General features: G+C 37.5%; 1 protein-coding gene across 1 annotated transcript in view; it reads right to left on the bottom strand.

Annotated features, from left to right (window-relative positions):
• Positions 1-7129, bottom strand: part of LOC119830481 (serine/arginine repetitive matrix protein 1-like) — a 33247-nt gene that overhangs the window by 10492 nt on the left and 15626 nt on the right. The window lies entirely within an intron of this gene.

Here is a 7129-nt window from a genome sequence, read left to right as displayed (position 1 = left end):
CCCCCCCTTTCAAGCCTCACGTGATTAATGGACAACCCCTTATTATCCTGAAAAAGCTCACCAGGATTAAATAATTTCCTCCTGTATTTAAGATCAATCGAGACGATTTACTTGATTATATCGTTATAGCGTGTTTTTTTTTACTATTTTACTACAAAATAGTACACGTAGGTCACTCCGTCAAATCATAAACACATGTTTTTACACGAAGAAAACAATTTTTTTTTCGGACCAAGAGTTACATCTACTGTTTTGGTTTCATGTGCCCAAGGGCATCCCACGCCATCTTTTGAAATAATTAATTAACACCCATCTCAACCAATATGAAAGATTTTTTCAATGATTGCAATGTTTGCATCAATGAAACGCGGCCTTTGTTAGATTTTAAATAGAAAAAAAGTTGTCTTTCCGCGTGGACTAAAACGTGTTTCAAAACTTAATTTTACTTGTAGAGATACAAGTAAACGAGTCGGGCCCCACACGCCGACATGCTCACACAAACAGCGGCCGTAATAATATGTATTTGCTTAGTTGGCGCCATTATTCATTGGCGCAAAGTTATTAGCAAGTATACCATGAACATGTGTCACGCGACACAAACACGCGTACAGCGTCGATCCAGCCGATTGCAATCATTAGCCGCTTGTTATTCAGATACACGCCTCCTGAATTGATAATCTGCTGGCTTATTGATAGTTAATTAATTACCGCTAACCGGCGCACCGGTACCGCCGCATTACAATTACGTTTCATCTCGCACGCGCACCATTAGTGCCGTGGAACTTGATACCATTTGCGAACTGCCGTCGTTAGCAGCAGAGCTTCAGGGGAACATACGTGCGTTCCATTGTTTAACTCTTCCAAAAGTCTAGCTTCATTTGTAAAAATACTGTAATGTTTATTTATCATATCTTGTTCATCGTAAAAAATTTTCACCTATCCAACTACTTTTATTGTCTTTGAACCATTGATATAAATGCTTTGAACGGAATTACTCACATAAAAGTATTTGCTAATTGCGCATTCTTTATCCCATCCCAAGGTTGTAGGGGACTCTGTGTATTGTTTGTCTATATTTGACGTCGTGACGAAGCGATTTAATGATATAAGTAAGTTTTGTATCTGCAGATAGTTGGGAGGCCAGAGAGTAACATGGCTAGGCTTTTTACCGTATCCATTTCCGGAGGGAATGGACTACTAAAAGTGAAGTCCCGTGTCCCCTACTGGGGTATGGGGCAGATGATATACATCTGTTTCACTGATCGATTTTCTTTATAGACAAGTAGGTGATCAGCCTTCTGTGTCCTGCCAGACCTAGACATTTTTTTTATTGTCCCCACCGGGTTTCGAACCCAGGACCTCTCGGTTCTACGCTCACGCGTTTACCTCTGTACCAAGGAGGCGGTCAAATGGACTACGCGGACGAAAAACTAGTCACATATGGATATATATGGTCATTAAAATGTAACAGGTCGAATTCTCTACGTTGGGTTGATCTGTTGCATTAACTTTGACATATTGTATATTATATTCAGTAGCAACGAGTTCAGTAAATATTTAGCAAGGATGTAATATTTCCTTAATTCCTCCCCGACGTGCCTCGCCCCGGCTTCGCCAGATTACGTCTCGTTCCATCGTCAATAAATTATTTGTAACCGTTCGGGTCTCGAATAACTCTGTCAATACGACTAATATTGAGCTCATTTTGATATATTCGACCCTTATAAACACATAACGAATGGCTGTTATGTTGGAATTTAGGATGTTTATGTTTAGGCGCCTAGCATCGAAATCAATTAAGTTTCTACCTTCCAAGATGAGATCCACACAAAACAAATAATGAGACAGATACGAGCTTCAAACGGAGGAATTCAATCGGGTAAACGGCAATAAACATTGTATTTACTATTTGTCAGAAGGAAAACGACGACAGATAGACACGCACACAGGGATCATTTGTTCATCGGGAGTACCATTGTGCGTTTTGTCATTGTGAGTGATTATAATTTAGATTTCCGCCAAAAAAGGCTCAATTATTACTATTGAACATTGAACATCTATCATATTAATGAATATTTTGTAAAGGTTTGGAAGAAAACGATAATATACAGTACAACTTTCGCATTGAGGATAATGAGAAGATAATCTCACGTATGAAGTAAAGGAAGCTTTACAACTTTTCGTGACTCCTTCCGATAATCCGCTAGTTTATGACTCCAGGCGTTCAAAGAAAAGGTATCAAGTTATTATCATAAATGATCCATGTATTGTTGTTTTTATAATGAACACAAGGCGAAGGTTGCACAAATGAGCTTGAATCCGGTTTCCGTGCAGCTCGTCGGGCTCTCACTCTCGATATATTGAATCATTCCGATAAACATATTACCCACTCACAACGCATAATACTAAAATTCACACATGCCGTAGAAACACGAAGTAGGTTCAACGGAAATAATTGAGATGGATAACGCAACATAACTAAATCTGATAAAAGAATTCTTGTACTTTGTGGACTACCGTGGCCCACGTCCCAGGGGAAATTTAACAGACGCTTTAACACATGACGCATTTAATCAGCGAAATGTCGCTGTGTCACACCGGATGCTCGACAGCGTATCTTTGTCTCTCATTCGACACCCTTATATAGTAAAATAAGAACGAAACGATTTTAACCCGGACAAAAATCCACCAGAATATCACATTTGTTGCGAAAAAGAAACTAAATAGATTATGTTCAACATTTCCAGTGAGTAAGGAATCTGAATAATGTATTTGTCGAGATGTTACCCCGGCAACGATCTTCGAACAAACTTGAAAGGGGACAAATAAGCTTATAGCTTCTCTAAAGCCGTAGCCGGTAAGCCGGTTAAATCCGATTTAACAAGACGGTCCATCAATAGCCACGATGAACGAGATATATCGCACCTTGTTACACAGAACTGGTTCCCGATCACTTTCGGGCGAGCGCGTCACAACGCGGAAATGCCGCCGCACAACGACGACATTCAGATTGGGTGAATTATTCAAATAAAGCTACGCCATTAAATTGACGGCAAATCGTTTCCTGATCTCAATAAAATAAAGAGCAGCAATCGGGCGGAATTTGTCCGCCGTTTATTTCTTTGCCAATTTGTTTTTATGAACATAATGAATACAGCCATGTATCACTACAAGGCTAAACTACATATATGTCATTCTTTTAGGTTATTACAAACAACCTTAGGTTTATTATACAATATAAATAAAAGAAAACTAACAAATCATAAAAACTCAGAGATTAAGAAGTTCTGGACATCCACAAACCCATAGAATATGGTATGGTTCCTTATTTGGGGCAACCATAAAGAAAAGTTAAGTACCTCTTACGGTGGTAATGAGACAAAAAAAAAATCTCAAGAGTGATATACGCCCGATGGCTGTCCCTCTAATACTTTTTGCACCTCTGCACCTTTCAGAATCCATTACACATCGAGAGCTCTGATGACGAGGCATTAGCGATTCCGCCTACGAGAGCGGAATGTGTGTCGGCCGGCGCGGTCCCATAATCTTGTAAACCCTTTATGGCTTCGCCTCTGCTTTATGATGACCCAATGATGTGGATAGCAGTACTTAAACAGAATTGTACTACAAATGAGCACGCAACGCCAACTATAACTCGAACTAGGTGAAGCCAGAAATGAAATATTTATGAGATACGACTCCTAACTAGGCAAAAATTATGAATATATTTTGTCTAAAGAGTTTTAAGAACCTTTTTTTTTACAAACAAATAATTCATTATTTATCTATCGAATGCTTATTCCTTGGAATACTTTGTAGTAAACAAAAACAGATTTGCCGTCGGTTTTTTAACAAGGTTGGTGGCGTGTTTCAGCAGCCACAAAGCCCAAAGGCTATCGTGTAATTGGATTTTTTTCCGCCTGTATTTACAAACGGGTAAATAAAAATAATTCACTTCAGATAACTTCTTAAATACGACAAACACTAAAAAAAAAAACATAACGATTTTACGCAAAACGAAAGCGAATCGTGTGAATCTAAAAAATATGAAAGAATTGATAGCAAAAAGGGCGTATCGAGAATGTTGATTGCCCTCTATTTACACTAACGACTATTTAATTACGGCAATAACTATTCAATTAACAGTCAGACGAGCAATTACATAAAATGCTGACGATTTGACATTCATTACGTATTATAGTAGCCCACAAATAAGTGGTCACAATAAATGGGCAATATCCTTAAGTACTAGGAAGGCGGGGTGATTAGCGTGTGGCCAGATAAATAGCGACGCAAATACACAGTACATAATGTAGTTGTATCAGCATGAGTAACATCCGGCCCTCGCTGCTGATTCGGCCCCACTGCTAGTTTAACGCCGCTCTAATGTAAACATAAATGTTTATTCCAATGTTCAATCATTTTGTTGTTGTTTTCATTCCATTTTTGTACCTATAATTTTCGTATCGTAAAAAAAATAATTTATTTAGATTAAAATACATGCTAATGTAATTTAAGGCATGAATAAATAAATCTTGCGAGCGAGATAGGCCAGTTTGATCATACAAAAGGATACAAGAAGTGCAATTGTTACATTCATAGACCCTCTGAGGAGACCTAACAAAGGATTCGAAGGGTGTGAGTAGAGAGAGAGGACATTGAATATATTATGAAGATATAAACAACATTTTAAACATTTTGTTACTTATTTATGGGTATGGAATGAAATTGCATAGATTTCGAAGGATGGAAAAGTCGAGATGCCGTCATAATGTACATTGTATATAACTTTTGACCTCAAGCGTTAATTTATTCTTAATATACCTAAATTACCCGCGATTACTCCGTATTTAAATATGGAATATTCTTAGAATTTATTTTATAATTATTCTTAATCGTTTCGACTTATCTCTATCCAACATTGAGCACACAACGGGTAAGCCAATCCTGCAATATTACAAAAACAACATAATACCTTAATTGATTAGCCCCCAATCGCACTCATCATACAGGAGTAGGGCATTCTCAGCTTGATGTTCGCTACCGCTCCACTTACCTGTAGTTACCCCGTAAGTCATTAGGGCTCGGGTGCTAAACTGCCATTAGCTCATCGCTTTATTCGCTCAGTTTCCCAGCAACATTACCCCCTTAACACCGATCGTTATTGTGTGTTACATTCGGTTATATGAAACACGGATTGAATACGAGTTCAGATATGTTGGACAGGTCACAGGATGAGGCCCAGCACCGCGCCCACGCGACCCAGTTTATACACACCAACAATACAATGTAAGCTATGTCAATAAAAATGTTCAACAGTGATTCATTTAAAACCGACATGCATTGATATCGGCCATTGGTAAATAATTTTATGGTCAGAATTCTTGGAAAAGTTGGTTTTATTATATTTTGAGAGCTGTCTTTATGTTGCTGAGAACATTTTTCAATGCCACGAATAACGTTCCAATTTGAATATTTTCAATAAACGCCTTTGTATATTGTCATTCTAAATTTAGTCATGTAAATTTAATGGACATTACAGTCATTTTACATTATTTTCGTTGCAGATTTTTGTAAGTAAGTTATGTATGTAGTCTTTTAATATAAATTAAAAGACTACATACATAACTTACTTTTATCTACGTTTATTATTGAGTTTATCTAAAAACACTCATTTTATTTCAGAAACGTCGTTCCCTATAACGGCCGAAACCAATTAAAACATTCCATCTAGAATTCTTTGTAACCACAGACTGGAAATAAATTGAAATTTTGACTAAAAACGTCTATATTGAAATATCGGTGGAAAATTGATATTCATTTAAAGTAACATCACCGTTAGAAAGTTATATGATTAATAATTATAAAGCTTTATTTTGCATTTAGATTGCGTGCACATATCACACTATGCAAACAATATTCGCACCCTGACCACTTTAGCATTATTTATTCATTACGTATGTTATATCATCCTCATTTATTTATTCAAGATATATACATAATATATTAATTAATGGTTTAAAGATGAATCTTCAGGTAGTGGTTTTAGTCAAACGTATCTTAGTATTTAATTACGATTAAAAATCTCAGTGTTTTTAAAATATATCGAATATCCGAAAACAATCGGTTGGCAGCCCTAGCCGCCGCTCGCAGCGGACGCACAGCGCGTCCACAGTATGAAAGCATCGGCGGGGTATCACAACAAGCGACAATGTTTACATTCGCCCACAGCTCGGTTATCTCGCCGCGAGTTATCGCCGCGCGCGGGCTCACTGGCTGAACTGGAACCTAATGCACTTTTACGCTGGCACAGCCCTGCTATACTAAATCTATGGAAGCAGACAGGATAGCCTTTAGAGTTAACTGGAGTCTAATAATACGCTCATTATGTCTACTGACTCTTTCACTCCTCATCCCTCCTGTGTGTGTGTGTGTGTGTGTGTGTGTGTGTGTGTGTGTGTGTGTGTGTGTGTGTGTGTGTGTGTGTGTGTGTGTGTGTGTCCGTGGTATCATAGCTCCAGATGAAGCGATTTCGTAACGTGAGACCTTTAGCGTAAACTTATAAAACTGCCTATTTGGTACACAAATTTCATTAGATATACACACTTTAATGATATTCAAGAACTTATTGGTATTTATTATGTGGTGACACATTATTATTAAGTGTAAATCGTTCAATAATCCGATAAAACTGGTTATCTCTCGATAAGATATCGCGACACACAAAATAAGCCACTTGTTTGGATCGTATAGCATTTTAAGGCAAAGTAGATGATGGTGCAATACTTAGATATGATTCATTAGTGAGCAAAGTGATATTACAAAGTCTAGAAGGCAGTAGTTCGGGTTAATAAAATAATTTAATCAAATTGTGTAACATACGAAGCTGCGACACGACACCAAGATATAACCACCAAAAAACAACCTTATCGCTTAGCGATAACAACGTGATCAAGTTCGAGCTAGAAGTAAACTCATCGTTATAATCAGCTGATACCAGTTGCCCTAATTTCACTCTGGAACATGATTTTCCAGAACAGAGTTGAAAGCTCATTCAATTCTATATAGGCTAGGTCTCAACGTGCCATTCTCAATCATATATTTTAAAACTAAAAATTCATTTAGATCA

This window comes from Zerene cesonia, chromosome 11 (genome assembly GCF_012273895.1).
Source record: "Zerene cesonia ecotype Mississippi chromosome 11, Zerene_cesonia_1.1, whole genome shotgun sequence".
In the NCBI taxonomy this organism is placed as follows: Eukaryota; Metazoa; Arthropoda; class Insecta; order Lepidoptera; family Pieridae; genus Zerene; species Zerene cesonia.
This window is presented reverse-complemented; position numbering and strand designations above follow the sequence as displayed.